Source organism: Macrobrachium nipponense, chromosome 4 (genome assembly GCF_015104395.2).
Source record: "Macrobrachium nipponense isolate FS-2020 chromosome 4, ASM1510439v2, whole genome shotgun sequence".
Taxonomy (NCBI): Eukaryota; Metazoa; Arthropoda; class Malacostraca; order Decapoda; family Palaemonidae; genus Macrobrachium; species Macrobrachium nipponense.
Genome location: NC_061100.1, coordinates 19,701,381 through 19,725,689, shown reverse-complemented (window position 1 = coordinate 19,725,689; position 24,309 = coordinate 19,701,381). Strand labels below are relative to the sequence as shown.

At 42.4% G+C, this 24,309-nt stretch overlaps 1 protein-coding gene across 2 annotated transcripts in view; it reads right to left on the bottom strand.

Annotated features, from left to right (window-relative positions):
• The window catches only part of LOC135210751 (phosphatidylinositol 3-kinase regulatory subunit alpha-like), a 584,655-nt gene extending 563,139 nt beyond the window's left edge, over positions 1-21,516 (bottom strand). The window contains exons 1-2 of one of the 2 annotated variants that reach the window (XM_064243583.1): positions 21,205-21,516; positions 6,095-6,313 (exon numbers count right to left, since the gene is read on the bottom strand). The gene's annotated coding sequence lies outside the window, so the exon portion shown is untranslated. The remainder of the gene's footprint in view (positions 1-6,094; positions 6,314-21,204) is intronic. The other variant, XM_064243584.1, reaches the window with a different exon arrangement.
• Between the last annotated feature and the right edge of the window lie 2,793 nt (positions 21,517-24,309).

Sequence of the window (24,309 nt, the reverse complement as noted above, 5' to 3'; positions counted from 1 at the left end):
TCACCACTGTTAAGATGTGATTCCCCAATCTTCAGCGAACTAAACATAGAGGTTCTGATTTCCACCTTAGCCGTTAAGGGTGACCTTAAACTGGAAATGACTGTGGCACATCCATGAAATGAGGAAAAAGGTTTGGCTACCTTATCTGCCAAAACCAACAGGAACTTCCAAATCCAGGCTTTAAATTTATTTTCATAATAAAATTAGTTTCATATATACTTACAAGTAGTCATATACCTAACGTTTCTACTCGCACAGCAGCCTTTTAAAAATTCGCGACAGCGATTCTATTGTTTTATTTAGGTGACGAGCGCCACCCACTAACGAGGAACACTAGGAACAACCAGCCAATAATCTCACTTTGTTTGTGCCCTTATGTCCATGAGAAGGAGGGGGCAGGCTCTGATTTCGAAATTACTTGGAAAGTATATATGAAAATATAATTTTCATATAAGTAACTTACCAAGTAATTACATAGATGAATCCCACATTGAATGGAGGTGCAATATATGGACATATTTTACCCTAAAACATGAAGTGTGGTATAATGTCTTGCAAATAGAAAATTTGGCCAGCATTGATATAATGCTTTTTTTTCCCTTACCTGTTAAAAGAGCTACTGCAGGTGAATACTGCCTCTGATTGATGTTCATCTTAACCTATAGTGGTGGGGGGGTTAAGCCATGGGTCACTTCTACTTCAGTGGGAGCTTTGCAGTGGAGGAAAAGCCTGACGGCCAGCAAAGCACACAAAAGTGCCCTTCCCCTGGGCACAATACCATTGTTACATGATGATTCTCACAAATGGCAGTGGCAGCGATTGCCGAGACCAGCAGCAACAGCCACTTCTGGCACACACTGCTGGACCATGAATTGTGTTCCATACAGGAACAGAATCACGTAAGATCAGGGAATCATATTTCACAAGATTGTGACATTTTTTCATTCATGAAAAGCTTTATAACTGTGCTGAAACAACCTCAAGTAAATGTGTGTTAGATTACAGTCAACTTCACACCTGCTTTTGAGCTAATAAAGTAATGAATGTTGTAATAAGCTTTTTATTAAAGCCAATTTGACATTGAATTCATGTAGCCTAATAAACTTGCATGTAGGGTTACTGTCAGTCCATATAACCATGGTTAAGTCTGAGAATTTTCCTTATTACTACTACTACAATGTACATAGTATCACATGGCCTATCCCTAGGGCTGCTGCACTTTTAAGTGTAATGAAGTGTTATACTGTTATTCAGCATGTCATCAATAAGTACTCAAACTTCCTTGTATGCAGAGGACTCAGCTGAATTTGATCTGCCTGAACACATAAAAGGTAGTAGGCTATTCTTCAATTTTACCATTATCATTCTTACCATATATACATACTTCAAATCTATATTGCATTATAACTTTAAAAGTAAACTTTACCAACGAGCCAGTCTACCAGGGTTGATCATCAAATAACCACGGGTAGCCTACCATAGCTTAGCAAAGGTAGTCTAACTTAGCATAACCCTCAGGAATGCTGATTTCTTCTATCTGTCCCTCTCCACACACTGTGAAATACAGCTCAAGTCTTGGCTAGCTATGAAAGTCTAAGTTATTCTTACAGGCTAGCCTAACTCAGACTGTACTACAAAGCAAATAAGTATGTTGAATTACAAGTCAGTATGGCTGTGACACATTGCATAGCTTTATATATGTACCTCCTGGTAATAATTGCATTTGAAGCTGCACAAATAGCTTCTACGCCATGGTTCAGATGCTTTGATCTGGTTCTGTAAAGTACATAAAGTGTACTTTCCCCTGAATCACAACTGTATGCATATGAATTGGTGCAAATTGTAATTACATAGTTTCTCTTATAAGATGTGCAAGTAGCCTTGTAGGTTCAAATATGCCTTAAAAATGTCTGCCGGTCAGTGTAGGAAGCCTGTTGTTAACGTGTGATTCTGGACTGATTTTTGTCAATTTTGTGTTTAAAATTTCCTGAAACTGTAGATGGGATAATGAGCCAAACTATGGATCACATATTGCAGCTAGCAGTTTCTGCCAAAGAACTTTTTCAAACCTCCTAGTATGCATGAGTTTAAGTTTCTGCAACAGACTATGAAGTACAAAATATGTTAAGAGGCAACAATGTGGCTACTAAAAAAAGATTTAGTCAAATAAGAAGTAACCAGAAGGGGCAATCTGGCATATGCATCAGCACTGACAACAACAAGATTTATACAACCCTGCAAACTACAATAGTATCAGATACAGTAAATTTTTAAATCCAATAAAATTATTGTAGATGCTATTGAATATTGGCTGATAAGTAACAGGCTATTAAACCTAGGCTATTATTATATCATTATGACTGTGGATCAAGCTTATATGGGATGGCAGTGTTGAGATGACAATTATTTTCACATCCTGTTGTCAAATTTTACCGCATGTCAGTTTGACCCATGAGTAAAGAACAATAATAATTAGTTCTGACTCTAGAGTAAAACTGTAAATTTATGGTGGTAAGAAAGGCAGATAACGTCAGCACATTGGTTAACTTTATTGCTCAAGCAGACAGAATAAACATTTTTATTTCTACATATAGTACACATTACCCTTGGTAAACGAATAAATATTTTTACTTCTACATATAGTGCACATTGCCCTTGGTAAATGCTGCAAAGATAATTTACCAATCTTCAAAGACAGCTGAGAAAATTGACTGTCAATGCAGCATGACCAGAATGTAGTTGCCATATCTACAAAATTTTATGGCTTAACTATAGAAGAAATATAACAGCAAATTCAATTATTTTCATTTCTGCATACAGTACATATTGTATACAGTAAATGGTGCATATAGCATTTGACAGTCTTGATAGACAACAGAGAAAACACATTTTAAAGATTACAGGGTTGCGTCAGTGTTTACATAATAATCATTGCATTGCGATGGTGCCAGGCAGTGCATGTCACAAAATGGTTTGGCTGCTAATATAGGCTGTCCAATCTCTCCACTCTATATCTATCACACCAAATACTGGCTCTCTTCCACTGGGCGCTCTGGAGAAAAGTGTTCCAGGCTGTCCCACTAGCTACAAGAAGGCTGGGTACTACACCAAGTCTCCTTGAACCACTTACAGACTCGTTGGGAAAGTGCCACAGGCACCTCGTCCAGACTGGAATCCATAACACTAGAGGATAACTGATGCATATTCATTTGGACGCTTTTCCAATGGCTGTCCGCTCGATTGTCCATGGACAAACCCCACCGACATCCCTTGGACTTCCAGTATGCATCCTCCCAGGTTTAGAGAAGTCTGACAGGGACCGTCTTGGAGTGATGGTAGGACGAACAGCCACCTCCTCCACTGACGCTGCACTTGCACCTTTATCACTTACTTTGTCCTTCAGGACCTTAACGGATGCCCCTAACTGGGCCATAGTATTCACTAAGGGACCTAATTCCTGGTCAAATCTGGCTTCGAGACTGGCAATGGGATTGGGGTCAGAAGCATGGGAGCCAGGTAAAGGAATAGGTGGTGCAGTCAGAGGGCTGATAATGGAAGGAAAGGCTTTACAGATGTTAGCTAAATTCCTAGCTTTGGCTCTAACAGCCACCTTTCTTTTCCTGTGCCTCTCAAGCTTGTCTAAATGAACCTCTGATACCATCCACTTTCCCTGATCCCAGTCCCAGCATTCAACACAAATCAAATTATCTGTGCATACTTGTCACCTAGAATTTATATAGATGGTATGAGAATTGTAAGAGGCCTTCATCAGTCTAGTCTTGCAGCCTTTGCTGCAAAAATGAATAATAGATGCACTAGAGTCACACATCATCCATGAAAAATAGTCTTAATCAGTGAAAATTCAGGTCCTAAAAACCCTAAACTAACTATAAATAGCACAAAGGCTACCAAGAGCAAGAATACTTCACCAATATGGGAAGAAAACACCATCATACGGCAACAAAACTCCAAAACAAAGCTGCTCATACAACTGAAGCTCAGTCATTAACAGGCAGAAACAAATAGAGCTCATCAGCTGTGTTGTACCTAATCAATCCTGAAAGAGGGTGGGGCCAGTCACCTAATCTAAAATAACAGAAGCACTACTGCGTATTTCAAAATCTAAGCTGCCACACGAGTTGAAAAATTAGCTACGTAATTACTTGGTAAGTTTGGTAAGTTACTTTTATGAAATCTATCAATCAAGACTTGTATGGATCCTCCCAAACAAGGTTACAAAAAGATCTGACACGGCAGATGAGAACAAATCATTATCTGGATACAAATAAAATGACAGCCACCTAAATGGTTGTGTGGGACAAACTCTTACCAAAGCTGTGATGATCTGAAAGGATAAACCGTGACTAGGGCTTAACTGTGAGGACATGAGCCACTTACATAAGAGGCCAACTCTGTTGACATTTGTGGAATAATGAAGGCCTTGACTTGTCCCAATCTGACTAGCCAAGGCTGGCATAAGGATTTAAATGAAACCACAGTTAAAAATATTTTCAAATATTGTGGAGATTATTATCATTGCAAATGCCCACACAAGCAACCTTCAAGTTCTTCAGAAAACTGACCCCTTCAACTGAGAATACAGAGCAAAACAATTAGAGAATACAAAGCAAAACAATTAGAGAATACAGAGCAAAACAATTAAAGTAAAAATGAACACCTAAGGTAATGCCAATTCAAAAGAGTTCCCATACTGAATGAATCTTGTCATATCTCAAACATCAAGAGTGAAATGTGGAAGCAACAGCTGAAAACCTAAACCCTCATGTATCCAAACCTGATGAAAGAAAAGCAGTTGACTACATATAAGTAATGAAATGTGGAGGCCTTAGAAATAAAGCTACACATCAGAGAGGCCAAAACCAAGACCAAGATATTTCTATAAATAGAAATCCCCCCAAAACACGCAAAATCTTACCCCCTAGCCACCATCTACTTTACTCCTTAACCTTGTAAACAAATGACCAGAATCCCTCTAACTTGCAGTTATGAAGCACAACCACTAATCTCCACCTACAAAAGGAACGACAAAACCAACAGACCAAGTTCCCTCTTAAAACAAATTGATTAATAAAGATGACGTGACCTGTCTGGGGAGGCTGATCTATTGGGCAGACCAGATTGAAAAGGCAAACAAAACTTGATATAGTTGTACAGAAAATATTTCTTCATGGAAAAAATGAGATGTAAGGGCAATTCCTTCCTAAAACTCAATGAAAAGTAATCAGGTATCATTGCTACCAAATAACTAGCTTCTTCTTTAGCAAGTCATTATATAAATGGGATCTCTTGAAGTCAAGGCAATTTAGTCTTGATATAGAATGAAACCCTTAAGGGCAAAGCTTTCCATTCATAAAGGGTGTCTGACAGTTTTAAAGTAAAAAGCTAGTGAAAATAAACATAATATTCCAGTACGTATAATGGGAAATGTTATGCACAAACTATTGAAATCCCGAATAGGGATAAAGCTGGGAAGACGACGACGATTGAAATCCCAATATAATATGGATGAAGAAAGAAAAAATATGAAAAGCTATGAGAGCAAAATCAATAGTTTGTAGGAACAAAGGCGGCAAGCTGCTGTTTGTTGGAAGATATACTGGAATTGCTAGCCTTGTTGCCACCAGAGGCACTGCCCAAAGGGATGCCTGACCAAGTGAGGGTTCTTCTTTCTTTTGTGTGGGGAGCTGCTGTCAACTGCAGGACTGAGCATAAGTAAACTGATAGGGTTGGTTTAAAAAACAAGAGGCTTGACACTTTACAAGGACACCCAATATAATTATGAACTACAGCATTCTTTTACTGGCACACAAAGTTAGGAAATCTTACTGTTGATCAGCAATCAAAAAACTTCAAAAGATAACTGCAATTGCTAAAACAAGCACCAAACACACAACACAGCTGCACAAAATTACAATCTTCACAGGAGGCAAAAATCACTTAAAAGCTAGCAATGACTGGACATATATGAGGATAAAATGCAGCAATAAACACAAAAGCTTATCTACCTACATTGTCTAGAAATCAACAAATTTCCTAATTATTCAAGCTCAACAAAGGTGATGAAATACATTACATTTAATTCCTCTTGTACAGCCATCATGTGAGGAGTACTGAGGACTTCACAGCGCTGTCCCAGAATTCACTGCAGATGCAATCTTGAACGATCAATCATTTTCACAGCCAGTAACTCCTGCTCAGAAATACAAATACGTAAACATTCCTGATCATGAGTGAAGACTCAGTGATGTTCGAAAGGCAGCCAAGTTTGAATGAAATCAAGCTCTGATGTTTTCTGAAAAATTGAGAGGATTACTTCAGTTAAAAGCCCTTTTTAATCAATGTTCAATAACTTCAAAATAAATATAATAAACAGAGAGTAAGACCCTGTGCTGGCATAAGGCCAGCTTAATCTCCCACTCCAACAACAATTGTTGGGATGCCACCTAGCTGATGGGCTGTAAGTCCATCAGCTAGATTTATGAAAACTTTACTTTGGAATAAAAAAAAATTGTGGGCATTGTGCACATTTAAAGGAATTAATGATGATAACTGCTGACTGCAACATAAATCAAAGTTATGTTTATTACTTACAACATTTCATGGTATACAAAATACAGTCAGCATTGAAGAACAATAATATAGCCAATTACGTAGGTACTTGAATTATAAATTAACCTCAAGTACCAAAAGGAATCCCTCAATAACTGAACACAATGGTCAAAGAAAACATTAATCCATGATGACATAGCATCCTATGCTAGGTTAGGCTTGCATTTTGCTCAATTTATACAAGGTGCCCACTCGACTTTACAACCCTGGTTTACTGTATTATTAGAAAAAAGGCATACAAGATATGAGTAACCCAAGAATTTCCAACAGAAATTAATGGTAAATTCATCAAAATTACATCATAAACTATCAGAAAGCACTATAATAATTCATAAACTATCTGGAAAAAACGGCAATGGATATCTTGCTGTGTCACGGCAGGCTACGTATTTGACTATTTAGCCAGCATCTCCGGTGCACATGCACAGTTGATTATTTTCGGCCTTTGGTATCTACTTGCATGTAAATGGGATGCACCCACAGCTTGTTTTGTTTTGCCATGAATCGGAAAGAAATCATATGCAATTTTGCTGGAATCCGACAGATAGGTACATAATGCCGGTTTTGGCATAAATTGGCCATGAACCGGCAAACCAGTACAGATTGGTATTTATTTGGTTTTAAGGTCAATTGTTCATAGAACAAACTAAAGAAATGGTTATTCAATAATTATTTACCCAATTTAGAGAAATTTTGTTTCCTTTAACCAGATATCAATTACGTAGTCGTATCCCAATAAATTACTATGGAAAAATATAAGGCAAAAATTATAAATTGTATTTTTATCAAAATAATTCTTATCTGTATTCATACTAGAAGTACAAACATTATTAAGAGTGAAAATTATGACATCACTGGCTTTAAATGGCACAGCCAGCTAAATTGTCAGATATGTAGCCTGCCATGATACGGCAAATTTCCACTACGGAATAAAAAAAAAAAAAATGACATTTTTATAATAATATAAAGTTTCACTTAATTACCCGGTGGTTACATCTAGCTGTCGTCTCCTGACGTCACGGCAGAATTTGAAATTCGCGGTAAAGCTAATAGTTTGACAGGTGATCCCTCTACTCCCGCCCTCTACTGGGTACCAGGAACCATTCCAACAATAAATCAGAAGTTTCATGCCTACCTGTCCATATGAGGGGAGGAGGGCGGGCTTCGTTATGTAACCACCGGGTAAGTATAAGTGAAACTTTATATTATTATAAAAATGTCATTTTCACTTATATAACTTACCCGGTGGTTACATCTAGCTGATTGACACATTTAGGTGGTGGGACAATGGCAGCTAAAATAACAACGGTTGGAATTATCCGAAGATATAGGTTCCTTACCTTTAAAGACCGCTGACTCAGTGGTTACTGCCTCTGTAGTCTGCTGGCCTTTATTGTACCGACAGGATATATGGATCCGTGTGCTGGACACAATAATAAGTACTTGCCGTTGAGGACGTGACCGTAACGGACAAGACTATAATGCCCCTGCTCAGGGCGCAGTACAAATCACCACAAAATACAATGAAAAACGAGGGATCACCACAACCAGTTAAGAAATACACCAAGACATTAAAAGACTGAAAGATACTCCAAAAAACTCCCTGTATCTTCAGACAACCTTAAAATACAAAACCATAATCAAGGAGAAAAGTTAGTGAGGATGGGATACATCCTTCTCTCCCTCACCCAATACTGTGTCAGTCACAATGAATGGCCCCAATGTACTGCAATTCTCATATGTGGTTTGCAAATCTGTCAGATAATGAGATGCGAAGACAGAATTGCTTCTCCAATATGTAGATTTAATAATGTCTTTCAAAAACAGATTACGTCTAAAGGCCATAGACATAGACACTGCTCTAATTTCATGAGCTTTGACTCTAAACACTTTGATATCTGAGTCCCGACATTGTCCGTGTGCCTCAGAAATCAAATTCCTTAAAGAGAAGGAGAGCGCATTTTTAGAAAGAGGACGAGAAGGATCTTTCACTGAACACCACAGGTTATCACTCTTACCTCTTATACCTTTGGTCCTTTGCACATAATGTCTAAGTGCTCTCACTGGACAGAGAAGACATTCAGGCTCATTAGGCTCCACTAACTCCGAAATGTTCTTTATAGAGAAAGAACGAGGCCAAGGACGTGAGGGGTCTTCATTCTTAGCCAAAAAACCCAGCATTGATGAGCAAATGGCATTGCCCTTAGCAAATCCAACTCTCTTATCAATAGCATGCAGCTCACTGATTCTTCTAGCTGATGCTAAAGCACAAAGAAAAAGTGTCTTTCTAGTCAGATCTCTAAAAGAACTAGAGGAGATCGGTTCGAATCTATCGGACATCAGCCATTTAAGAACTACATCCAGGTTCCAAGCTACTGTTCTTGATTCCTTTGTCTTGGTCGTATCAAAGGAACGAATCAGGTCTGAGAGGTCTTGATTATTAGAAATGTCTAATCCTCGATGTCTGAACACAGAAGACAACATAGCTCTATAATTCCTAATCGTCTGGGTAGAAAGCTTCTTATTCTCACGAAGAAAAAGAAGGAAGTTAGCTAACTAAGCTATAGAGGTCTTAGAAGACGAAATTCCTTCTTCTTTGCACCATGCTCTGAATTGGACCCACTTAGCTTGGTACACTCGATCAGAGGATTCTCTTCTGGGTCTAGCAATAGCCCTTGAAGCTCTCTTTGAAAATCCTCTCTTTCTGAGGAGATGCTCGACAGTCTGAAGGCGACTAGTCGAAGAGCGGACAAGTTGTGATGGAACATCAGAAAGTGGGGCTGTCTGAGTAGATCCTTCCTTAACGGTAACTCTCTCGGAAAGTCCGTCAACAGCTGCAGTAGGTCCGGAAACCATTCCCTGGCCGGCCAAAAGGGGGCTATCAGAGTCATCCTGACGCTCTGATGACCTCTGAACTTTGTCAGAACTAGTCTTAGCATTTTGAAAGGCGGAAAGGCATAAAGATCTAGATTTGACCAGTCCAGAAGCATGGCATCCACTGTAAATGCCTCCTCATCTGGAACTGGGGAGCAATACAGTGGTAGACGAGCTGTCTTGTTCGTGGCGAAGAGATCCAACTCAGGACATCCCCAAATCCCCCAAAGCTTCTTGCATATTTGAGGATGTAGAGTCCACTCTGTGGAGAGGACTTGTCCTCTCCTGCTGAGAATGTCTGCCTTTACATTCTTCGAGCCTTGAATAAATCTTGTGCTCAAGACAACCTTGTTCTCTTTCGCCCAAATGAGTAGGTCTCTCGCTGCCTCGCATAGAGAGAACGAGTGTGTCCCCCCCTGTTTTTTTATGTAAGAGAGAGCCGTGGTGTTGTCTGCTTGAACCAGCACTACTTTCCCTCTTACCTCTGTTTGGAAGTGCATTAGAGCCAAATGAATCGCCTTCAACTCTTTCAGATTTATGTGCCAGCTTCTCTGATGAATCTGCCAAAGTCCTGACACTTCCTTTCTCCCCAGAGTAGCTCCCCACCCTTTGTCTGATGCATCTGACAAGAGCGTAAGGTTGGGGCTCAACTGGCTTAGAGACATGCCTTCCTTCTGATTTCCACCAAAGGAGGTCCTGCTTGAAGGAGTCTGGGAACTTCTTCCTTTGCCACTTCTGGTTCAAGTAAAATTGAAGTGGTCTCATGTTGAGCCTGCCCAGACTTACAAATTGTTCTAGCGAGGCCAAGGTTCCTAAAAGGCTCATCCACTGATTCGCCGAGCAAGTTTGTCTGACGAGAAATTCGTTTATCTTGTTCAGGCAAGAGTCGATTCTTTGGCGAGACGGAAAAGCCTGAAAAAGAACTGAATTCAGTCTCACTCCTAAATAAACTATCTCCTGAGAACGAGTGAGACACGACTTGTCCTTGTTGACTAACAAACCTAGGCTGTCCGTCAGCCTTAAAGTCTTTTGTAGGTCCTCCACACACTTCTGTCTGGAACTTGCCCTGAGAAGCCAATCGTCTAGATACATTGAGATTCGTATCCCGTCCAGATGAAGCCACTTTGCTACTGACGACAGAACTCTGGTGAACACTTGTGGAGCTGTCGACAGGCCGAAGCAGAGGGACCTGAACTGATAAATGCAGCCCTGGAACACGAATCTCAGGAATCTTCTCGATTCCGAATGAATCGGAATATGAAAATAGGCGTCCTGAAGGTCTATGGAAACCATCCAATCTCCTGGATGAAGCGCTGCTAATACCAACTGGGTCGTTTCCATAGAAAACTTTGTCTTCAGGACAAAGACGTTCAGGGCACTGACGTCCAACACCGGTCTCCGACCCCCGGTGGCCTTCTTTACAAGGAAAAGGCGATTGTAAAATCCTGGTTCCTGAGAAGAGTCCACTAACTCTATGGCCCTCTTTGCCAGTAAGGCGAGAACTTCTTGATGGAGGGCGGCAAATTTTTCGGAGTTCTCCAAGTAAGCTGATAAATTCACAGGAAATTCTGTGAGAGGGGGGTGCTTGATGAACGGAATGGTGTACCCTTCCTTCAGGACCTGGACCGTCCAAGGATCCGTTCCGAGATGAAACCAGGTCTGCCAGAAAAGGTGTAATCTGGCTCCTACTGCTGTGTGGAGGACTATGGGCCTACTTCTTGATGGAAGAGGGAGTGGTTTTAGACGAGGCTCGACCTCTCCCACGAAACCTGGAGAAAGATCGAACGGAAGCTCTCCCTCGAAATGGTTTAGGAGCTTAATGAGGGAGCACTCCGAGAAGCGGAAAGAACCGGAGCTATTTTCCTGGGCTTCTTCACTGACTGTGATAAAAGATCCTGGGTCGCTTTCTGTGTTAAAGATTGAGAGATCTCGCTCACAATCTCTTGCGGAAAAAGGTGCTTCTTGTCCAAAGGAGAGAAGAGCAAGGCAGACTTCTGGTTCGATGAGACCCCTTTCGACAAGAAGGAGCATCAAATCTGTCTCTTCTTCAAGACTCCAGAGGCGAAAATGGCAGCGAGCTCCGAAGCTCCATCACAGCTGCCTTTATCGATACAATCCAGTACAGAGGCCAAATCTTTCAACTGCTCCTCCGAAAGTCCAAATGACTTGACTTTCCTGGCCAGCAAAGCAATGGCCCAATCCAGGAAGCTAACAACTTCAAAAACACGGAAAACACTCTTGCAAAGATGACCCAGCTCATTTGCCGAAAAGAAAATCTTAGCAGTATTAAGGGCTGATCTACGAGAAGAGTTCACGAGACTAGAAAAGTCTCCCTGAGCGGAGGCAGTCACACCCAGGGAAAAAACTTCTCCGGTGTCATACCAGACACGGCTCCTTGACGAAAGTCTCGAAGGGGGAAGACAGAAAACATTTTTCCCCTGTTCCCTCTTCTCCAAAAGCCAAGCGTTAACTTTCTTGATAGCCTTCTTAGCCGAAATCGAGAGGACGAGACGCGTGAACGAGGACGAGGCGTCAGGCTTACTGTCCTTTTTCCACTGCGAACTAGGAGAAACTGGAACGGAAGGCACAAAAGAATCTCCAAAGTTGTCAACGAAGGATCGTAAAAGAAGCTTATACCCCGACAAATGCTTGTCTTTTTCTGTAAGTACTTCTCCTTCTTCTTCCAAATCCGAAGCTTCCTTCGACGAAACTGGAGAACATTCCATCTGAAGAGGAATCCTGTTCGGCGAAGTCACACCATAATGCGCCCGAGGCGGGAGCGAGAAAGCAGGAGAAGACGTCTGAGCCTGTACTGAGACGAATCCGGGAGGCTGAGCTGGCGGCTGCGTTGGCGGCTGAGGTGGCTCTCGAGCGGGAGCCTGACGTGGCGCCATAGACGGAGTCAGTAAAGGAGTCTGACCAGGAGCCTGAAGCGGCGTCTGAAGAGGAGTCACATGGAGAGTCTGAGCCTGAAGAGGCGACTGAATAGGAGCCTGCGAAGAGGGCTGCACAGTAGTCTGCGGAAGATGTAAGGCGGTCGGGAGCGCATTTGGGGACGAAAGAGACTTGCCAAAAAGCTCCAAAATACTGCCTAACTTGGCATTCATCTGTTCAAACACCGAAGGTTGAGGATCCACCGACGTAGAAGGCGCGGGAGGAATAGAAGGATGAGCCACAAACACGTCTGGAGCCGCAGGAGTTATCACTTGAGGAGGCTCTGGGGAAGGCTCCGAAGGAGTGTGCTTGTTCGGCTTCTCCACTTCTATGAGAGAAGGGCGATAAATCAAAACCGCTGGAGAAAAAGCTTCAGGCTCCTCCCAAAAACTACAGGAAGGTTCGGCAGCCGCCACCTTCTTGGGAACCACAGCAGGCGAAACATCACGAGACCTTTTCAGTGGTCTAGAAGTCTTATGACGCCAACCTCTATAAGAGGAAACATCTGAACTTGAGTCGCTTGACAAAAAACACTTCCTTGCAACACCTTTCCAATGGTGAGCGACAGCATCCTGGGATACGGCTACAGGATTGCTTGAGGGGATGACTGCTCGGGAGCAGATCCCGCTCGCCTCCCTTCGGTTTTCGGCATGCCTCCTCCCAGGATCTGGGGAGTTTGACAGGGGCCTAGACCTAGGAGAACGAACGGGCCGAACAGCCACCTCCTCCACTACACTTGCACTAAGTAACTTATCACACTTAAGTACCACTTCTTGCACTGCCTCACCCATTTTCTGCATAGTGGTGAGGAACGAGACAAATTTCGAGTCCATATCGGCTCGTAATACTGACACAGGATCGGGATCGGGAGATACAGAGTCGAGGGCAGGAGAAACCACTACGGGGTTAATAGGAACAGGATTAACAGAATTCAGAGGAATATCCTGGCTACTCACTGACTTAGAAGAAGATCTCTGTGAAGCCTTTCTGATTCTATCTTTTTCTAACTTTATCATATACTTTTCCAGTGCCTTCCACTCTTGAGATGTTAGAGACTTACATTCTTCACACGTATTCTCAAAAGAACATTCACGTCCCCTACAGCTAACACAAGTAGAATGAGGATCAAGTGAAGCTTTAAGAAGTCTAGTCTTACACCCACTACTACACACCCTATACTGAATAGAGCCGGTGTCAGACATCGTGAAAAAATCAAAATAATTCCTAAAAAGGACAACAATATCAAAACCAAAATAAATATAGCACTAGCAAAAAGATCAGTAAACTCAAGGTACATCACCAAAAGGAGAAAACCAAGATGATCAAATCCAAATTCCAACCAGCAGAGGAACCGTGTTATCGGTTCCGACGGCAGGAAAATGATATTGTTATGATACAATAAAGTTTTATGCATATTTACCTGGCAGGTACATATATAGCTTATCCTCTTGTCGCACTGGCAGAATTTCAAAACTCGCGGCAACCGCTAGTACACTGGTAGTTCAGGTAATGGCCACCCCATTCCCGTGGCGCTGGCGCTCGGAACCATTCCCGTTTTCCTCAGATTTTCTCTGAACCCTGTCTCCTGAGGGGAGGAGGGTGGGAATTTAATTATATATACCTGCCAGGTAAGTATGCATAAAACTTTATTGTATCATAACAATATCATTTTTATGCATGACACTTACCTGGCAGGTATATATATAGCTGATTGACACATTTGGAGGTGGGTCATAGACAGCAACATCGTCATAATTTATAAATTAACTAATTTTTTAAATTAACTAGTTAGGTTCCTTACCTGCTAAGGTAGCTTGACTTCGTAGGTTCCTGCCTCTTAGCCTGCTAAACCTTAGTAGCTCTCAACTAGGATGTGACCTGTTTGTTGAGAAAGCTAATAACAAGGGTCTGACAACTGGACATGACCAATCTGCTGACAGAGAACCCTAGCCCTCATTTACCACGGGCATTCATGCTAGGAAAGTTAATCACCTGAACCACACACAAACACTATAACAAAACACTACACCAAAAAACTGAGCAGGTAATAACCTTCTCAGACAACCATAAAAACACTATAACCTAATTAAAATAATAGCCTAGCATGTTAGTAGGTTATGGGGTGGAAACTCCTTTGCCCAGTACTGTACCTGAGGATACGTACGGGCCTAACGTTTGACAATTATCAAAAGTTGTCTTCACGTCTCTTAGGTAATGCGAGGCAAATACCGAATTTGTCCTCCAAAACGTAGAATCTATAATGTCCTTGAGGGCTAAATGTTTTCTGAATGCCAAGGACGTAGCTACCGCTCTCACCTCGTGAGCTTTAACTTTAAGCAATCCGAAGCATTCTTCCTGGCAAAGCAAATGCGCTTCCTTAATGACTTCTCTTAAGAAAAAAGCCATAGCATTCTTAGACATAGGTCTAGTAGGATCTTTGACAGAACACCAGAGAGAACCTGAAGTCCCTCTAATGCTTCTTGTTCTTTCTACGTAATAACGTAAAGCTCTTACTGGGCAAAGAACCCTTTCCTGTTCTTGACCTACTAGATCAGCCAGTCCTGCAATCTCAAATGACCTTGGCCACGGATGCGAAGCACTGTCCATAGGTTCAAACCTATCCGTTTCTAAGAATTTGAGAACGACATCCAAATTCCAAGAAGGAGCTCTGCAAAGTCGTTCCTTCTTCGTATTAAAAGATCTGAGAAGATCTCTAAGATCTGCGTCATTGGACAGATCTAAACCTCTGTGCCTAAACACTGCAGACAACATACATTTATAACCTTTAATGGTTTGATTTGCCAAACCCACTTCCTTCTTCAGATACATAAGGAAATCTGCAATTTGGGTCACAGAGGTACTGGATGAAGAAATCTTCCGATTCTTACACCATTTGCGGAAGTTCTCCCACTTCGACTGGTACACTTTGATAGTTGAAGGTCTTCGTGCTCTCGCAACTGCCTTCGCTGCTTCTCTAGAAAACCCCCTTGCTCTGACAAGTCTTTCGATAGTCTGAACGCAGTCAGACCCAGAGCGAGGGTGTTCTTGTGGAACCTGTCGAAGTGGGGTTGTTTGAGAAGATCTACTCTCGTGGGTAGACTTCTTGGAGAATCCACTGTCCATTCCAGTACCTCTGTGAACCACGTTTGGGCCGGCCAGTAAGGAGCTATTAGAGTCAGCCTTGTTCCTTGACTTTCTCTGAATTTCTTTATTACCCTTCCTAAAATCTTGAACGGGGGAAATGCGTACACGTCTAGCCCCGTCCAATCTAGTAGGAAGGCATCTACTGCGACTGCAAGAGGGTCCGGGACTGGAGAACAGTAGTTCAGTAACCTCTTCGTCGTTGCGGTAGCGAAAAGATCCACCACTGGCCTGCCCCAAAGCTTTCACAGCCTCTGGCATACTTGATGATGCAATATCCACTCCGTGGAAAGCACTTGTCCCTTCCTGCTCAACAGGTCCGCTCTGACGTTCTTCTCCCCTTGAATGAACCTGGTGAGCAGGGTGACGTTTTTCTCTCTCCGACCACAGAAGAATCTCCTTCGCTAAGTTGCAAAGAGAAAACGAGTGGGTCCCTCCTTGTTTTCGTATGTATGCCAGAGCTGTGGTATTGTCCGCGTTGATCTGCACCACTTTGCCGCTGATCCACGGTCTGAACGCTTTCAGAGCCAAGAAGATCGCCATCAGTTCCTTCCTGTTTATGTGCCAAGCTTTCTCTTCTTCGTTCCAAAGGCCTGACTCCTCTCGAGGGCCCAGCGTCGCTCCCCAGCCTGCGTCTAACGCGTCGGAAAATAATATCAGGTCTGGGTTCCTCTGCTGGAGTGACGTACTCTCTGTAACCTTCCCTGGGCTAGCCACCACTTTAGTTCCTCCTTTATCTTCAAAGGAATTGGAACAAACAGGAAGGAATCTGGGTTGCCGATCTTCTTGGCCAGACTTCGTTCAGAAAGAACTGTAAGGGCCTCATGTGAAGTCTCCCTAGGGAAATGAACCATTCTAATGAAGAGAGTCCCCCCAGCAGGCTCATCCACTCTCTCGCCGAGCATTGGTCTTTCGATAGGAATTCTTGCACTTTCCGAAGGCACATGGTCTGCCTTTCGGGTGACGGAAAAGCCCGAAAAGTCACTGAGGATATCAGAATCCCCAAATAAACTAGCTCCTGTGTGGGGCTCAGATGTGACTTTTTCAGGTTCACCATCAGACCCAGCTGCTTTGTTAAATCCAATGTGAGGTTCGTGTCCTCCAGACATTGCTGCTTTGATTGTGCTCTTATGAGCCAATCGTCCAAGTAGAGAGAGACTCTGACTCCTAACAAATGAAGCCGCTTCGCCACGTTCGTCATCATCCTTGTAAAGATTTGAGGGGCCGTGCAAAGCCCGAAGCAAAATGCTCTGAATTGATATATCTTGTCCTGGATCATGAATCTCAAATATTTCCTGGACCTTGGATGAATCGGAATATGGAAATATGCATCCTGAAGGTCCAGTGTTACCATCCAGTCCCCTGGTCGTACCGCTGCCAGTACTGAATCTTTCGTCTCCATCGTAAACTTGGTCTTTTCTACGAACAAGTTTAGCTGACTTACGTCCAGTACTGGCCTCAAACCTCCTGATGACTTCGGTACCAGAAAAAGACGGTTGTAAAAACCTGGGGATTCGTGATCCAGAACAGGTTCTATGGCTCCCTTCTCTAACATACTGACAACTTGATGCCAAAGAGCCTCTCTCTTCTCTAAATCGATGTAATGAGCCCCTAGGGCTCTCGGAGCTGTAGCGAGAGGTGGTTTCTTTAAGAAGGGGATCTTGTAGCCTTCCTTCGCTACCCTTACAGACCAAGGATCCGCTCCTTTGTTTTGCCAGACTTCCCAGAAGTCTAAAAGTCTGGCCCCAACACACGTCTGGAGGACTTCTAAATCATTGTTTGGTTGAGGTTTTCGAACCTCTTTTGGCTGGAACTCTTTTCCCTCTAAAGGCTGGTCGGGAAAAAGTCCTACCCCGAAAGGGCAGCTGTGCTGTCCTGGTTTCCTTCGGTGTCTTCTTCACTACCTTAGCGGGTAAATACTTCCTTACTGAAGACGTCAGCAGATCCTGCGTAGCCTTCTGAGTAAGGGAAAGTGCGATATCCTTAATGATATCCTGTGGAAAAAGTTGTCCTGAAAGTGGGGAGAACATCAACTCCGACTTTTGCGCGTTCGAGACTCCTTTCGCAGCGAACGAGCACAAAAGATACCTCTTCTTTAGAACGCCTGCTGTAAACAGTGAAGCAAGTTCATTAGCTCCATCCCTTAAGGCTTTATCCATACAGGACATGATACTTCTAGGCAAATCCGAGTCTGAAGAATCTCCCATCTCTGCAGTCCGAGCCAATGCACCCAACGACCAATCAAGAAAATTAAAAACTTCAAAAGTCCGATATATACCCTTGAGTAAATGGTCGAACTCTGAAGAAGTCGACCACACTTTGGCTGCGTGTAAGGCATGCCTACGGGAGCTGTCCACTATATTAGAAAAGTCTCCCTGGGAGGAGGCAGGAACTCCCAGGCCAAGACTTTCCCCCGTAGCGTACCAAACACCAGACTTCGAAGCCAATTTGGCCGGTGGGAAAGCAAAAGAAGTCTTCCCCGACTCACTCTTCTCCTTCAACCACTCATTAACACGTTGAAGGGCTTTCTTCGCTGAAATCGACAAGGTCATTTTCAAAAAAGAAGATTTCTTGGGTGTTTTCGTCTTCAAAAATTGAGATAGAGGAGATGGCGGGGCTGAAGGTTGAAAATCTCCTTCAAACAATGAAAGGAGGCACTCGGTTAGCTTCTTGTAGTCCGAGGAAGGAGCTTCCACATTCTTGTCCTCTTCCGAAAACTCAACAAAGTCTTCCTCCTGAGAAGAAATATCCTGAAACCCAAGATCCTGATGACTCTCCATAGCGGGATCCTTATCCACAGTTTGCCTGGAGAGCGAATGCGGAACTGCCTCCTTGTAAAACCCCTCTCTTCCTTGTCGGAAAGATGTATCCACATGCTGCCGCCTGCGTCCTGCGTCCTCCGTAACGTTTGCGTCCACCATGCGTCCATCACTCTTCCTCTTGCGTCCTGCAGTGTCGGAGATACGTCCTTCCTATAGGACATACTGCGTCCTGGGTTACGAGAAGATCCCGCCTGAGAACGAGGAGGCAACTGTACGTCCTGTGTCCTCTTGGAAGACTTAACCGGGAGAGACGAGTCCTTACGTCTAGCCGAAGGTTGTTCGGGCTTTTCCCATGATTTAACAATCACTGCTAATTTCTCCTGCATGTCTCACAGAACTTCCTTAGTCTCCGCTTCCTTACGAGACTCCTGAGGCGGAGGAGAACGAGGACGCACTGGGCTAAAACGGAGAGGCAAGCGATCCTGACGTCTACGTAGCAGTTTCTCTAAAAGGGGAAACACCGCTCATCGCACAGTTAGTCACCTCTAAAGGACGCGAAATCCTCTTCCTCTTGATAGGGATTGCTTCTTCATCCTCCGATGAAAAAATCTCAGGGCTACTCCAACCTTCTTGTTCAAAAAACCTTTCATCCTGTGATGAGGTCGGCACGCATGACCTCTTGAGAGGACGCGATACTTCCACAAAACGCCTACTCCTTCCTGAAGTCGAACTATCCGACGAATAAACGCACTTCCCAGTATCGCCTTTCATATGGCGTACTGCTGCAGCCTGGGACGCCACAGGACTGCCTGAAGGGACGCCTGATCGAGAGTAAACCCCTCTCGCCTCCCTTCGACTGTCGACATGCCTTCTCCCTTGGGTCTGGGAGCTTGACAGAGGTCTAGGTCTAGGAGCACGAGAGGGACGATCAGACGCCCCCTCCACAACACTGTCATTAAACACTTCCACTTTGTCCGTTAACCGTTTAATCTGATCTCCCATGGACGCAAGGGCAGCGAACACTTTCACAATTTGTGGATCAGTAGTATCTCAGAATTACAGCAACGGGCGCAGGAGAAACCTGAGGGGAAGGTGCTACATCTACATGGGAATGAGCTGGAGAAGACACAGGCAAAGATTCATTCATAGGTTTACTCGAAGAACCAGATCTCTCACTTCTAGAAACTGACCTTCTCACCCGATCTTTTTCTAGTCTCTCTACATACTTAACAAGAGCCTTCCACTCTTTCTCATTCAGGCACTCACATTCATTGCACCTATTATCCCACGTACATACAAACTCTCGACACTTCTTACATACAGTATGGGGATCTACCGATGATTTCGGCAGTCTCACTTTACACCCTTCTTTCACACAAACTCTAAACATACTCCCTGAATCAGACATACTAATGCAAGATCAATTGCGATTGCCAAGCTAACTTCGTGAATACGATACCAATATCCAAAAAGTCAGTCAACGAGCAGGAAATTCTATCAGAGAACCAACAACGATGTTGCCGGTTCGGCTGGCAGAGAAAATCTGAGGAAAACGGGAATGGTTCCGAGCGCCAGCGCCACGGGAACGGGGTGGCCATTACCTGAACTACCAGTGTACTAGCGGTTGCCGCGAGTTTTGAAATTCTGCCAGTGCGACAAGAGAATAAGCTATATATATACCTGCCAGGTAAGTGTCATGCATAAAACTTCTGATTTATTGTTGGAATGGTTCCTGGTACCCGGTAGAGGGCGGGAGTAGAGGGATCACCTGTCAAACTATTAGCGCTACCGCGAATTTCAAATTCTGCCGTGACGTCAGGAGACGACAGCTAGATGTAACCACCGGGTAAGTTATATAAGTGAAACTACAATTTTCTCTTGGGTAGATGTAGGTAACAACTCCATGACAGGTATTTGACTTCAAAAATTACAGTTTCCTATAGTGTTTCAGTTGCTTATGAAGACTTTACCATTATTTTTAGGGGGTCTACTGTAATTTACCCACAGGGGCCAGTACTGAACACGGCAAAATACATTTGATGCCCCAATCCCTAGTGGCTGTCATATTCGCAGGACCGTTTCTTGCAGTCCATTCGGAGTTATTGCCTAGAATTAACTTCTTGTACTCAATTATATGTTGAAAAGTGATTCTGACCAAATTAAAAGCATTTTACAAGCACTCAAGGCTACAGGATATATGAAATACTACAATTACCTAGGCCTAGGCTTATAAATGAGAAAATCTTGGGTATTAACCTTACGGAGCGAGTGTGTGTGCGCGTGAGTTGGCTATGTGTGTATGTGTGCAAGAAACGCCTCTGAAGCCCGCAACCCCATCGGAGACTACCAGAAACAACTAGTTTATGGGAAAACGCCATCCTAAGGTAACAGCATGCAAAAGGCCTAACCTAACCTCACGTTGAAAGGGGTTCACGATCCACCTAAACATACCATGATCAGGTAGATCAGACATGTCCAGGCCATTGCATCCTAAACCTCCTTCATAAGGTTAGGCTATGTAACGGAAAAGCCTAGGAGCTAGGCTAGGTGGGTATCCCTAAACAAAATCCTTCATCGTAGGCCTAGGCTTCAGGTGAGACTGCAATGGCTACCCTGAAGTAGGTTAAGTGAAAAATGAAATGCAAATAAAGGTTATCAAAGGTTAGATGAGGTTTAGACATGCCCAAAGGGCTTGGGCGGTTCCTTCGAAGAGGTTCCGAGCATGTGACAGGAGCAGGAGGAGGACAGGTCCCTACGTCGTCTCACCCTGAGGATCCCTCGAGACCTGAGAACTCCCCCAAAAAAGACGCCCCTCTAGGAGGTCACAAAAGCAAAACGGGTATATACTATATATACTACTCACCCTCAAAACGAGGTCATCCTCCTCCTTACTAATATTACTAGGTAGGTCCTCCTTCTCCTCACTCCCACTCCTTCAGCAGGACTTCCTCCGAGGGTCCTTTCTATTATAAGTATCCTACGCGTGTGGAATCCCGAGGGTCTATTTCAGAACTGCTTCCGGAGCACTGCGGAGGACTTCCCTCAGAAGAAACCACCCATCACCACCTTCGAGTCGTCGTATTTCATCATTGAAATCATCTCTCGACACCAACAACGTCGCTCGAAAACCAAAATAATAATAATAATCATCCAGACACAACTGACAGCAGCGCCATGGCCGTCTGTCTCGCTAACTAACTTCAAAACACACGGGGCGCCCTCGAGCAGGTTTTTTTTTTTTCCTTTTATCGCTTTAATCGCCTTTTTTTATCCCACAACCTCAACCTAATTGTGGGTTAATAGGGTAATAATCTATCTTAGATTAATAAAATTCAATGCGTGTAAAGTCAAGGAACGTTAAATTACGATTTTTCTACTTATTTAGCTTGTGTTACGTTGATTAAAGTGGGGGTTTTATCTCGTTTATCGCCCCTTTTCTCACAACCACAACCCACACGGGAAATTTTATACTTATAATCTACATTAAGACCCATTAAGTTCAATACGTATTGTGTCCAGAAATATAAAATTTACTATTCTTTTAGTTTTTTAGCATACTAACTTCAAAATATAAGCCCAACAGAAGATTATTTTATCACTTTTATCGTGGTTATTTTTACATAACCAGAGCCCATTTCGGCGTTAATTGACTCACGGACTATATTAAATCCATTAATAAATATACTAAACTGGTCTATAAACATCAAAATTGCCATTTTTTCTAGTTATTTAACTCATTTCAGACTTCATAAAGTGTTGGTTCTTTATCTCTTCAATAGGCATTTTCCCATAACCACGCCCCATTTATAAACTTCTAGACTCAAAAACTATAACAAAACCATAAATCTATACACCAACTAATTTCAGAAACACCAAAATTACGATTTTTCTCTCTACTATTTAGCTCATCTTATGCTTTTTCAAAGTATGAGTTCATAGAAAACGTGCATCTGCCAGGATGGAATATAGAAAACGAACGGAACTCATGTAATCGCGAGCGAGCGGAAATGTGTACAAAAGTACTATCATCTTTATCAGGGTTGGTGTATCCTCTGTAAACACCACTGCTTACGATGTTATGCTGCCTATTGGCCCTGACTCATGATATATAACGTATTTTCAGCCATTTTTTTCTTATTTTAGCTTATGAGATTAGGTGCGGAAAGCGTCAACATCAAAGCGAGCTAAGCTGATTTGGTTGTGACCATCTACAACTATGTCTCTCTCAAGACCTTTTCGTTAAAAACTAGTTACCGAATAAACATTCACTCTCTCTCTCTCTCTCTCTCTCTCTCTCTCTCTCTCTCTCTCTCTCTCTCTCTCTCTCTCTCTCTCTCTCTCTCTCTCTCTCTCTCTCTCTCTCTCTCTCTGTGGGCTCTGACTCATGAAGTAAGGCGTATTTTGAGTCAATTTATTCTCATTTCAACTTGTAAAATGTAGTGTAGTCTCTCTCTCTCTCTCTCTCTCTCTCTCTCTCTCTCTCTCTCTCTCTCCTCTCTCTCATGATTGATATCAGAATTATCTAAGAAAACAAGTAAGCTTACACCTAGATGAATGACGTTTCTTAAAGACAAAATGTTACAATTAACATAAAAAAGATTACACGGACTATCTACCAGGTCTATCATGGAAGTTAGATTAGAAAGTCATAATTCAACGAATATATTGTTTTTAAGCCAGTAACAGACACAAACATTAAAGAGATATCTTGAGGATGAGGTGATAGCGTCTTCATTATCTGTAGCTCTAGATTCTCTTACAATCCAAATACAAAAACAAAGAGATAGATGACTGCGTTTGGTTTAAAGTTGAAACAAGAGATGTAACAGAGTCACTATAAGGTCTTGCAAGGCCTTGATTTTCGAATGAAGGAACTATAAGGATAAAATCTAGCTTAAAAGCAGAAAAAGAATTTAGGTAAACAATTTGCGAGAATGTTACACCAAAATGAACCTCGGTTTTCCCCGAGTTGCTTACGAAATACAAAAATGTAAGTCGCCTCTTCTTGTTTTGTTTTGCTGAGAGCTTGGCTTTATAGCCTAAATTTTATCATTCATTCACTCTTTCATTATCAGAGAGGTGATTTCAGTTGCTGGCGAACTGTCATCACTCAGTAAATTATTTATTTATCTTTAATCTTGTCTTGAAGTAAACAAACACCACCGCCTTTCTTTAGTAATACCATAGAAATATGGTACTACGCAAATGTGCACGGTAAACCTTCCCATTTTCTTTGAAGTGATTCGGGGATAAATGTAGTACTATGAACCTCGGTTACCCAGAGTTGCTTATGAAAATAAATGCCATTTCTTTCGTCTTTTTTAATTATTTACTGAAAGTTAAAGTAAGACGAAATGTCAATAAGGGATGGTGCAACAAAAGGTAGTTTAGTTGTTTTCCTCGTATCAAGGAAAAGGCAAGATTGAAGATTAATTAACCTAGTGATGCCAGTTCGCAAACCACAGCAATAAACTCATTCAAACTGAAAGAGTTGTGTAATAGGCTATTAAGCCTAGCTCCCTAACACTCTTAGCCGGGAAGTTGGTGTGGCTGGATAGCAGGACAAAGGTATCCAAAATACAGAAGAGATGAAGTATAAGTTTCTAAAAGTAGAACTGGAAGAAAGGAAGCTAAAGGGACTCTGCAAACACTCTAAGTGACTCCTACAGTGTACCACATGAAGTGGGCTGAGGGCACTAACCTTCACGAGGTCTCTGATAATGATGCAGAAGAGATATGTAATTATGTATTTGCTGACGTTTTAAGAAAACATGTTAAAATCAATGCTGGAAATATTAACAGACGTTTGTAATAACAAAATACTAAAAGTATATTAATAAAGCCGAATAATATGTAGGAGTTGGAGAGCGGTGTTCGAAGACATTGAAATCGCACAAAAAAGAAAAAAAAGCCAAGAAGGTTTACTGTAATATAAAAAAAAATTATAAATGAAATAATATTAATGAAA